The sequence below is a fragment of the Lemur catta genome, chromosome X (assembly GCF_020740605.2).
Source record: "Lemur catta isolate mLemCat1 chromosome X, mLemCat1.pri, whole genome shotgun sequence".
NCBI classification, from domain to species: Eukaryota; Metazoa; Chordata; class Mammalia; order Primates; family Lemuridae; genus Lemur; species Lemur catta.
This window is the reverse complement of record NC_059155.1, coordinates 40,927,610-40,940,656: the sequence shown is the minus strand read 5'-3', so window position 1 is coordinate 40,940,656 and position 13,047 is coordinate 40,927,610.

Sequence of the window (13,047 nt, the reverse complement as noted above, 5' to 3'; positions counted from 1 at the left end):
GTAAACAATTTCCCCCACAAAACACAGTGGCACATAAATGAAAAATATGTGATTCTTTAGACTGTAAAAAATTTAATATATTCAAGACTAAAGTCAGCTTTTCAACTGAACTGAACATTTGGTGAAATTTTTCCACAAACTTCTTTTTTCTTTATTCTGTATAGAATATATGGTGGAAACCATGTTACAGATCTCAGACACTAACAAATTTGACATTTTATTCCTTTATTTAAAAAAAAAACTATTTTCAGGTTGTTATGGTTTAAATATTTGTCCCTTTCGGAAGTCATGTTGAAACTTAATCCCCATTTTAACAGTATTAAGAGGTGGGGCCTTTAAGAGGTGATTGGGTCATGAGGCCTCTGCTCTGCTCTGCCGTCATGAATGGATTAATCCATTCATGGATTAGTGGACTAATGAGCTAATGGATTAATGGGTTATCACAGGAGTGAGTTCATTATCTTGAGAGTGGGTCTGTTGTAAAAGCCAGTTTGGCTCTCTCCTGAGCCCCCTGGCCATATAATGTCCAGCACCACTTCGGGATTCTACAGAGAGTCCTCACATCCTCCAGAACCATAAGAAAAAAATATCTTCTCTTTATAAATTACCCAGTCTCAGGTGTTCTGTTACAGCATCAAAAATGGCCAAAAAAACTGGTTAAGAACCACTATTATTAGAGATCTTTTTTCCTAAACTGCCCTTTTCTCTCTAGCAATGACCTTTGACTTTCTCTTCAAAAACATTTTGGCCCTTCTCCCCCTCGTAAGTATAAAAGAGGAAAAAAAATTACAATTTAAAATCACCACTACCTTCTATGGAGTGTAGATACTGTTAAAGTAATGACTCTAAACTGAGGATACCCTTTTGTTCAGCTAAGAATGTTGACAGGCTTTATATATGAAGATAGGCCAAGAACTGAGTTCAGTTTTAGGATTAACAGCTGAATTTCCCAGATGCTATGGTCTTAACGTTTGTGTTCCCCTAAAATCCATTCTGTTGAAACCTAATCACCAATGTGATGATATTAGGAGGTAGGGGCCTTTGGGAGGTGACTAGGCCATGAAGGCAGAGCCTTCATGAATGGGATTAGCGTTTTCATAAAAGAGGCACAGAAAGCTCCCTTGCCCCTTCTGCCATGTGAGAATACAGCAAAAAGACATCATCTATGAACCAGAAAGTGGGCCCTCACCAAATATGTTTGATGTTGGACTTCCCAGACTCCAGAACTGTGAGAAATAAATTTCTTTTGTTTATAAGCTACTCAGTTTATGGTATTTTGTTAGGGTATCCTAGGCAGATGAAGACACAAGCCTTGTAAGAGAATTAGGAGGTGAGAAATAAACCAATAAATCAGTAAGAGTTAAGAAGTAGCATGGTCTGTAAGAAATACCCAATGGCTGAAGCTCTAAAAAGTCTTTATTAATAATCATAACATCTAATTTGAAATAGAAAAATGTGTTCCTTTATTCATTATTTGCCAAAAGTCATTAAATGTTCTACATACAACAGTTTCTTTGGTGGAGGTGAGCAAAGATAGCCTAGACCGCATGTCTGTGTCAATTCCAATATAGATATAAAGGCTGAAAAATTCATAGCAGACAACAAGAATTAGGTAGAATCAGGGAATCAGAGTTAAAGAGCATTGAACTTAAAACATGCTACTAGAATTTGCAGACAAACTTGGTGGGTATTGGTCTTTCCACAGCAGTGACAGCCATCTGGCTTACACAAAGAAAGGCCATGTTTTCATTTTAATCACTCAGCAAGAGTGATTAATCATATGGACAGTAGGATAAGACCAGCAACACTAATTGGGAATATATATGTTAATTGGTCCACTAGGCTTGCTCACTAAGAGATGGCTGTTGCACACATTCTCTACATTACATAAAAATCGTAAGTCTCCAAAAAATAATTTATAAAACATTAATATATAGTCAAGATTAAATTACAAATATGGAATCCACAGATCCCAGGGATCTAGCATTTAATTTTCATTTTTATGTATCATGATCAAGATCTGATCAGTTTCATAAAATATTGAATCCAAAAATATTTATTATACATCTAGGTACTTATAATGGTACTAAGTATGATGAGCTTTATAAAACAAGCTTAGGCAACTTTTCTCCTACAAACTCACAATCTGGTTGACATAAGGCATGCTACATAAAGAAAACACTGAATTGACACTCCCAATAGGTTAGGTCATTTGTTTTATGGTCTAGGATTACCTCACAGTACTTTGAATCACTGAATTTGTATATTTATTTGTGTGATATCTGAATATTGCCTATTTACTGCACTAGACGGTAAGGATCTTTATCACTCTTGTCCAAGGTTATATACAGGGCTATATTTCCCTTGTTCCTATGTGTATCCTTAATACCAGCACAATGTTTGGCACATACTAAAAGGCAAGTAAAGTCTTGTTGAATGAGTGAATGAACAAGAGAGTTTTGTGAACAATAGTCCTATATCTTGATATAATCAAATGTTGAATTATCTGTGGCATGTAGAAAAATAAGACAAAACAGTGTATTAATCTGAAGTTTAGCTAGTAAGAACTAAAGAAGTTTTAGAAGGAAATGATTAATAATGAGGGCCATTTAAAGGTTTCTCTTTGTTGTTAGTTTTGTTTTGCAAAGATAGGAAGTACCAAATATATTTGAGGGCAAAAGGGAAGGGGTCTTAAAGTGTGGGAAATTGATTTTGCATAAAAAGGTATATCTTTCTGTTTTTAATTACAAAAAGATGATAGCTGGTTATCATTATCAAACATCAATTAATAATCTATGCTAAGAAACAAAAATAGTGGTGCCTTCAAAGTTTTAAAATGGATCATATAAATGTATTTGGAGAACATGGAAATTGAATAATCACCACCATAATAATAAAATGTTCATCACATATTTGAAAAATATTAATTGCATTCATCCTTAAAATATCATCTTAAAAATCACACATTTTTTCTATATTTTTTAAAATCAATCTTATCATTCTTTTTTGGACCCTCTCTAGAATTCCTATTTCCTTTGTAAAGGTCAGTGACCCTAATCAATCTAATATATGTGCTCATACTCTTCAGACTAAGGTAGAATATTCCCTCTTAATCATTGTATTTTCATCCCGCTATATTTAATGTCACACTGACTTTTGATTCAGAGTAGAAATGTTTTTGATGAGCATTAAGTTCCACTTTGATATCTTTTTTTTTTTACCTCAGTTATAGGCCATTTTGTACATACACTAACCAAATTTCATCCTATTTGAACTCATTTTCAAAAAATTATCATGATCATTTAAAATTGCATTTATGCCTTCTGGAATGTTGAAAATTCCAAATAACATAATGCTATCTTGAAATCTTCTGGACTTAACCTGAAGTTCTTTATAGTGATGGTCAATACCGATGCTAATTAATACATAGATTCTAGAACCACCATTCATGTGTTACTATACTGTATATTCACCAAAGTTGACTATAATCTATTCCGTATTTTTACTCAAAGCACTATTGTTATTATTATATTTTTTTGATGAGAAAGTCATGTGAAACATAATTGAGAGCCCTATTAAAAACAATATAGACCACGTCGTTCCAGGTAATAACATGAATCTGAACAGTCTGCTATTACATGGGGTTAATCTTTTCCTTTGTTGTATATCAGCTCCAAATTTGCCCTTACTAATGCTCTAAGATGCCATGGTCTCCTAAAAATTACAACTTGTGGTTTTCTTGGGATATATGCCAATCACTTAAGTAGCATAGAGTGACAGTCATCCATGCTTTCTGACATAAATTATCCAACTTCCTATTTATTTTCTTTCTTTCAGATACAGTGTACAACAGATGCATAGTTCACTTTTATATTTATTTGAGTAACATTTGATCCTTGCTGACCTAATTAATGTCATTAAGCACAGTTGTTCCCATTTAATATATAATATAATGCATTATGGGATAAATTCAGATTCAAGTAAATGGAGCATTCCTGATCAATCTTTGGATTCAGTTATTAGCCTCAACCTGAAGCCTTTATAGGTCAATGTTATGGTGCAAATTTAATTAGCTGATTTTGGCTACAGTTGCCTAAAATTGTGTTCGGAATGACCAAGCTTATGGATTTCAAACTGCAGATGTAAAGGAGCAATTGAAGGTCTCATTTGCAAAAATTGTACTTAGAGATACACAATGGTGAAAAAAAATCATGTGTTTATTTTACCTCAATATAGAGGCTAGTTTCCTTTTTGTTTCAAGAAGATAATCTTTTAACCATTTTTATACTTTTCTGAATATACTCATCTAACGGCGCAATGAGTGAGATTCCCACAAGGTCTCAAACAAGTTATTTTTTGCTATTATATTCTTACTTCAAAAGGCAAAAAAATGTCACTTCACAACAACCTTCTTGTCATGAAACACTTCCAGTGACCACATTCTAAGGGGATAATCCATAATAAAAAATAACCTAGTAGGATTTTCTGTCCAATGCATGTAGCTGGAACAAACCAAAATAAAGTGTTATATGTTTACGTGTAGATTAAGCCTATGACATTCTTCTGGAGAAATAAAGGGTGAGATTTGGACTGCAATGTCAGCAATGACTTTTCGAAAGTTTCATTCCATAACCTATTCTGTATTTGTCAGATAATATATCTTCTCTGATATGGATAAGTAGGAATGTGACCCAATGCATCCCTTTAAATTGTAGTTTAAGTTATGTGTGTGACATTCTAGAGCATTTTTACATCAGAAGAGATTTGTGATTATGTGTACTATTACCCGGTACTATAATCATAATAATTTATGTGGTATGAAAAGAATGCATACTTTTCCTTTCTCTAGCAAAGGGAATGCCAATGCATAAAAAAATAGAGATATCAGGCCCTGCTGGGTTTCTGGCCTCTGAATCCCTGTTTTCCCCACAAATGAGGCAGACTACCATTGACATGCTGGTCCTCATTGGTTGCAAGGTCAGGCCACTGCCTCTCCAAGCCCCTCAATCTGCTCACCTACCTAAGCCCCCAATTTAGAGTAAGTCTTTTTTTATGATTCTTCAGTATGAGCCTCAGTTGGACTTCTGGGACCAAGAGCCCAAACAAATGCCAAAGACCAGACATAGCTCTGAAACCAGACCCCAGCCCAGGAGAAAACAGACTCCAAACCCAGAAGGAATAAGAGAGCAACTCTAGCGCTGAACGCTGAAATTGGCATCTCAGACCTTTGAGCAGCCTGAGTGTTTGGTGACTGCTTAAACCATCTATTCTCAAATCTGGGTACACATTGGAATCTTCTGGGGAGATTTTTTTTTTAATTCTGATGCCTGGGACCTATCCCTTTCCAACTGAATTGTAATCTCTAGCGGGGAGATACCCAGACAGCTGTACTTTTAAAATGTTTTCAGGTGTTTTTAATGTGCAGCTATAGGCAGGAGCCATTGGCCTAGAAGAACAAACACTGCCTGGCCCTTTGTTATCTTTTAGATTACCAAGGATACCGATGTGTTTACTAAATATTTATTAGGAGTCTACTTTGTTGTACTGTTTTAAAAAGGGGAATACAACTATAAACAAAATAACAAATTTTCCTGCCCTTGAGGAGCTTGAATTCTGACAAGGAGCTTTTGTTCTTTTTTAGGTCTGATGGAAGGTGACACGACCAGCATCAATTTTCCTAGAGCTCCCTGAGCTGCTCAGGAGAAAATGAGAGATCTCTCCAGGCCTTCTCATTGATCAACCACTTCTAAATCCTGACATGAGCTAGAGTTCCTAAGGATGAAAACTCATTCCTAAGGCTGAAACTCAGTGCAGTCATGTTATTATTAAATGACTGGCACTGAAAACAAAGCTGTGCAAAAATTTCAACAGGGATTAGACAACTTTTGCAGATACTCACTGATCTGGTTCCAGGTCCACCAGTCCATATGTGGTGTATAGGGGAGCTTACCAAATGACACATCAGAGGCAAAGCATTTATTTCCTCCAAATAATACCAGGGTCTATTCATTTGCATGACAAATTCATCAGGCCACAGTGTGGATATTCATGGCCCCCACAGGCACAAGGAGTGTTTTGGATCTGGTATCTCTTCCTGTATCTGGTTACAGTTGATTGACAGTGTTTTTTTTTTTTTTTTTTTTTTTTTTTTTAGTTTTAATTTACCAAGAATCAGGGGAAAAGTCTGAATATATTTTGAGTGATTTAAGTAGGCAGATGACTCAGTGTGAAGAAGCTTGTTTAAGGAGTTGCAAACACTTGAGTGGTGACACATGCCACCATCCCTAGAGGCCCACATATGGTGAAGGATTTGATATGACATGCAGGACAGAATTACAATCACATGAGCACATGAGCAAGGTTTACATACATACTTTGGTACTGACTTCAAAATAGTTGATATTTAATGGCTTGTTTGAAAAGCAAATTATTTGGGATTATAATTCTAGTTATGCTGAATCCTCATAATATTGTTTTGTGGAGATATCATCTAATAAACAGAGAAAGAAAAATAGTGTATAAATATCTGAAAATCAGTTCATAATATTAAACAAAGAACTGTGTTCTTTTGGGATGAGATGCTCCCTAATCCCTGGCATTGACACCAGGGTATGAGTGTCAGATTTGGATACATGATATATAAGAGTTTCATGAAGCATATGTTAGGCATAGTACTTCTTATCACTTAAGAAATCCTGTACTCTTTGTGTTGTGTGTAGGGTTGGGGAGGAAGGAAAGAGAGAACTTCAAGGTCTAGTTTTTATTTAGAAAACACACCACGTTGGAAATTGCCTAACCTGAGCTATCCTGCCTTCTGTTTTATTTTACACAAGACATATGCCTACTAAAGAAAAGGTAGCACACAGAGGCCAAAATAACTTCAGATTGGCATATATAAATTATACATATATATATGCATATATATTCAAGTATACTTGCATGACACTTTTAGGTATAAATTATTATAAAGTAAGATGTTATACAATGTGGTCAAATAAATTAAATGCAAAAATAAGACTAATTATAATAGTAATTAGTACATCACAAGAGCATTTACAGATAGATACTGCTAAACTGCTTGGGAAAATATGTAATCCTTTAAGAAACTTTAACATAAACAGTGAACTTCTTTATATTAAAAATTTACTTATCATCCCCTTTATGGGGAATACAGAGGGCAACTTTCATTAAACTCATATGGAATTATAGATTTGTGGTAATAAAGCCTTAATGCATGATGTGCCAAATAAGTCTCCTGCAGCAAGTATTATGATGACATTTTACAGTTTTCTTCAACATTTAGCTTGGGTTATCCATCATAAGTAATTATTTTATTTTTATTTAACAAATACTTATTTAACAGTCACCTTATGTCAGGTGCTGTTCTTTGCGCTTAACAAAAATAAACACAATCATTGTAACAACATTCTGAAGTGAATATTATTATTATCTTTATTTTACACATAAGGACATGAAAGCTCAGAGCAGTTTGAAATAACTTATTCAGGGTCACAAAGCTGGTAAGTGATAGAACCAGGATCCGATTACAGGCAATCTGGTTCCAGAGTGTTGCCTCTTAACTAACAACAAAAATGTCTCACATTGTATTCAATTATCACCCTCTGTTCAAATCAGAATGAACAAGTGAATCTTCTGGTCTCTGCTCCAGCACTTCCTGCCTGTGGGGCTTGATCTGATATGATTCGTAACTAACCCTGAGTGTTTGACTTGATAAAATATTAATTCCTACCACTCAGTCTCAGTTTTTGTTAGGAGTGAGTGGTTGTCATTTGGGAAAAATGCCAAAGGTTCATACTCTTTTTATCAGAGGATACACGTGTTTTATTTTTTTTAAGTATAAGTAAACATACACTGGTGTTGAGGAGGCTCGAAATTTCAGACTAACATAAACTCCAAGCCTTTGAGCATGTTCTTTTCTCTGCCTTCTGTGTTTATACGGATGTTTTCTGTTCACCCTTTAGGTTTTAGGTCACCAATGACTTCCTCAGAGAGGTCTTTTCTGACTCCCTATCTGATTTCCCCACCCCACCCCACCCCACCCCGCCACAATCACTGGCTATCACAGCACCCTGTTCTTCATAGCACTATTTGGTATATTCAATCGTATACTTTATTCTCTTTCTCTACCCTTCTGGTCCCAATATAAGCCCTATGGCAGCAGGATCTTGTCTGTTTTTACCCATCTCTATACGTATCCTCACTGTCTATGTAGGCACATGAACAATACATGATAAATATATTTTTGAATACTGGAATGAGGATGCTGGAGAACAGAATTTCACAAAGCAAAACTAGAACTCACTGAAAGCAATAAAAGAAACAGAGCAGAGAGATGGGAGTCCTTTGGAACACAAATGCCTCTGCTGAATCAATAGTGCCTAAGCATTCACCACCTTCACAAGTTCACACTCAAACCCAGAAACATGGGAAAACTGTTCAAATTACTTTCCAGGGAAAAAGATATCCCACACAGCCACAAAATCAGAACATTTGAGGACTTACTGATCTCTAAAAGATGGAATATCCCTCTTGTTTAATTTCTACTTTATCCTTAGCTAAATCTACTTCTCTTTAGAGGAGAACAGGTAGTTGTCATATTTCTTTTAATAGTTCTTGAAGCTGTTATTATCCATCACAGAAATCTGGCCATTCTTCTCTCCAGCCTGAATGAGTCGAGCCAGCTCTTCTTCCCCGCATTTTATTTTAACTAATTTTGTAGTCATCTTCGCTCTATTGATTTTCATGTTAGGGCTTTGAGAAAAAGGCAGTAAGTATACCTTGTATTCACTGTCAGCCTGTGTAGGCCCAAGCTGTTCTCTTTTTTGCCTTTAACTTAGCTTTGAGCTCTCTTGGATTTGTAGCATTTACACTTCCAAGCCTCCTTTCAAATGAACAATACACAGCAAGCATCTATTTTCATTGTTTGCTCTGCAAATTATTTTGATAGGTTCTTAACAATATGGTCCTCTTGAATCTCTCACTCTGTGGGATTGGTATTTCTGGGATTAACAGACTGTGACTTCCCTTGTGTGCTCTCTTGGGGCTTGGAACCCTGACTGAACATTTGTTTTTCAGATTTACTTTTGTCCTTAGACACAGGAATTGATTCTTTCTTTTCCTTCCAGCAATCATTTACTACCTTTCTTGAAATATAATCAGCCTTCTCTACAAGATAGTGAAAACAAAGTGGGAATTTGCGTGCCATTAACTCCACAGTTGCAAGTCCCCTCTTCTTTATAGTTTGTTCTCTGACTTAAGTCAGCTATCTTAAATGATAGCAAGGTATTATAAGAAAGGACTGCCTTGAGCAAGAAAAGAGAAGGGTATTTATGGGACAGAAGAGCTGTTACCAAAAGCTCAGCCACTTATCCACAAGGCCAAATCAGAAGAAGAGGACAAGCAGTTTGAAGAGGAAGGAAAGATGGTTTACTTTGCCAACAAAGGAGGAAATATAGTAGATCTTCTCATCTCAAGATCCCAAATTTCCTGAACATAGGCAGAAATACAGAGCTTTTAAAGGGAGGGTTCCTAGCTTCAGGCAATTACTGTGGTTAACTATTCTAATCTTCCCATCTATGCCAAAAACAAAGCCTGTGAACCTTGTCAGCCACCCACCTGGGGGCTGGCACCACCTGGGAGCTTTAACAAAAGACATCAGGGAAATGCAAATCAAAACCATAATGAGATATCACTTATCTCTAGTGATAATGGCCTTTATCAAAAAGTCCCAAAACAACAAATGTTGGCATGGATATGGAGAGATAGGAACACTCTTACATTGCTGGTGGGACTGCAAATTAGTATAACCCCTGTGGAAAGTAATTTGGAGATACCTCCAAGAGCTAAAAATATAAATACCATTTGATGCAACAATCCCACTACTAGGAATCTACCCAAAGGAAAAAAAGACATTCTATAAAGAAGACATCTGCCTTCGAGTGTTTATGGCAGCACAATTCACAATTACAAAGATGTGGAAAAAACCCAAGTGCCCATCAGTCCATGAGTGGATTAATAAAATGTGATATATGTATACCATGGAGTTCTACTCAGCCACAAAAGCAATGGTGATCTAGCACCTCTTGTATTATCCTGGATAGAGCTGGAGCCCATTCTACTAAGTGAAGTATCCCAAGAATGGAAAAATAAGCACCACGTGTACTCACCATCAAATTGGTACTAACTGATCAACACAAAGGTGCTCACATGGAAGTCATATTCATAGGGTGCCAGATGGACGGGAGCAGGGTGGTGGGGATGGGTAAACTCACAACTAATGATTGCAGAATGCACTGTATGGGGGATGGGCATGCTTGTAGCTCTGGCTTGGGTGAGACAAAGGCATTATATGTAACCAAAATGTTTTTACCTCCATAATATTCTGAAATTTTAAAAAATAAATAAGTAAAAGAGTAAATGTGAAGAAAAAGAGAGAAAGGAGTAAAGGAAAAAAAGAAAGACTTAACCTGCCTCTGGGATACAGGCCAAGTTTCAGTTTCCAAAAGAGTAGGGGAAGTTTTCCAGGCCATTCCCTCTGTTACATATTTCCCACTCTCAATATTTCCCTTCCACATCTATGGGAGGAGGGGCAACTACTCTGTTACAGAGCCATTTTATGAGAGTCATGACTACGTATATCTGACTAGTAGAAGTGGATAGACCATTTTTCATATTTAAGTTTATAAGGATATTAGAGATTCTATTAAAATCTGTTTTGTCCTTTTCTATCATCAGAAAAAATACCTAAAGTAGAAAACGTATAGTATTTGTGACAACTGATAATAAAATAAAGATTTATAATACATAAGGAAGTGTTTCCATCTCCAAGAAAATAAAAGTTCTGGCAAGTGTGTTAGTCTGACCAAGTGTAATTATTCTTTAATAACAAAGAGAACTGTGATATAGAATGTTAATTTGAAATAGTATTATCATCTTCAGAATGAATATATATATAAGAAATAATTTTGTATCATAATAAGCTGTTTAATTTATTGTATGCCCTTTTATTATCTATTGAATAATATTTTTACTTAATATGCATTTAATTAATTGAACACAATTATTGATTACCTGCTATGTGCTGAGCATGATTCTAGATGCCATAAATACAACAATAAACATAATTTTCAAAATTGCATTCTCATTCTATTGTAGAAAGGCAGACAATAAACATAAATAAATTGTTTGGCATGTTAGAATATGGTAACTGCTGAGCAGTAACAAGTAGAGCAGGATAAGGAGAATCAGAAGTGTGAAAGTGGGGGCAAAAAGATAGAGATTATGATTTTATTTATGGTGTTCAAGGCAATCCTAACCAAGAATGAGACATTTGAATAAAAGCATGAAAGAGAAGAGGGAATAGTCAAGTGGTGGTATTTGGATGGAACATTCTAGATGGAAGGTACTCCTAAAAAGGCCCTAGGTCAGAGTATGCCTGGAATATACAAGGAAACAGAGCAGAGTGAGTAAGGGAGAGAATACAGCATACCTCCTCCTTTTATTGTGCTTTGATTTATTGTATTTCACAGATGCTGTGATTTTTACAAACTGAAGGTTTGTGAAAGCCCTGCATCCACTAAGTCTATAGGCATCATTTCTCCAACAGCATATACACACTTTGTGTCTCTGACACATTTTGGTATTGTCACAGTATTACTAACATTTTCATTATTACTGAATCTGTTATGGTGATCTGTGATCAGTGATCTTTGAGGTTATTCTTGTGATTGATTTTGGGGGCCACAAACTGTACCCATATAAGACAGTGGACTTAATCAATAAATGTGTTGGTTCTGACTGCTCTACTGACCACCCATTGCCCCATCTCTCTCCTTTTCGTCAGGTCTTCCCATTCCCTGAGACACAACAATATTGAAATTAGGCCAATTAATAAACATACAATGACCTCTAAGTGCTCAAATGAAGAGTTACACATCTCTCAGTTTGAATCGAAAGCTAGAAATGATTAAGCTTTGTGAGGAAGGCATGTTGAGAGCCAAAAGAGGCTGAAAACTAGGTCTTTTTTGCCAGTTAACCATGTTCTGAATGCAACAGAAAAGTTACCAAAGGAAATTAAGAGTGCTCCTCTAATGAACACAGGAATGGTAAGAAAATGAAACAGCCTTATTGCTGATATTGAGAAAGTTGTAGTGGTGTGTATAGAATATGAAAGCAGCCAAAGGATTCCCCTAAGCCAAAGCCTAATCCAGAGTAAGGCCCTAACTGTCTTCAACTCTATAGAGGCTGACAGAGGTAAGAAAAGTGCAGAAAAAATAGTTCCAAGTTAGCTGAAGGTGGTTCACGAGGCTGAAGGAAAGAAGCCATCTCCATAACATATAAGTGCAAGGTAAAGCTGTAAGTCCTGATTTCGAAGCTAAAATAAGTCATTCAGAAGATCTAGCTAAGATAATCAATGAAAGTGGCTACACTAGCCAACAAATTTTCAATGTGGATAAGACAGCCTACTATTGGAAGAAGATGCCATCTAGGACTTTTATAGCTAGAAAGGAGAAGTCAACACTGGGCTTCAAAACTTCAAAGAAAGAGTAGCTCTCTTGTTGGAGGTTAATGCAGCTGGTGACTTTAAGCTGAAACCAATGTGTATTTACATTTTGAAAATGCTAGGGCCTATAAGATTTATGCTAAATCTATGTTGCTTGTGCTCTATAAATGGACAACAAAACCTAGATGACAACATACCTGTTTATAGCATAGTTTACTGAATATTTTAAGCCCACTGTAGAGATCTACTGCTCAGAAAATAAGATTCCTTTCAAAAAATTACTGTTCATTGACAATGCACCTGGACACCCAAGAGTTCTGATGGAGATGTACAAGGAGATTAATGTTATTTTTATGCCTGCTAACACAAGATACATTCTATAGCTCATAGATCAAAGAGTAATTTTGACTTTCGTGTCTTACTATTTAAGAAATACATTTTGTAAGGCTATAGCAGCCATAGTGATTCCATATGGATCTGGAAAAAGTAAATTGAAAACCTTCTGGAAGGAATTTATCATCCTA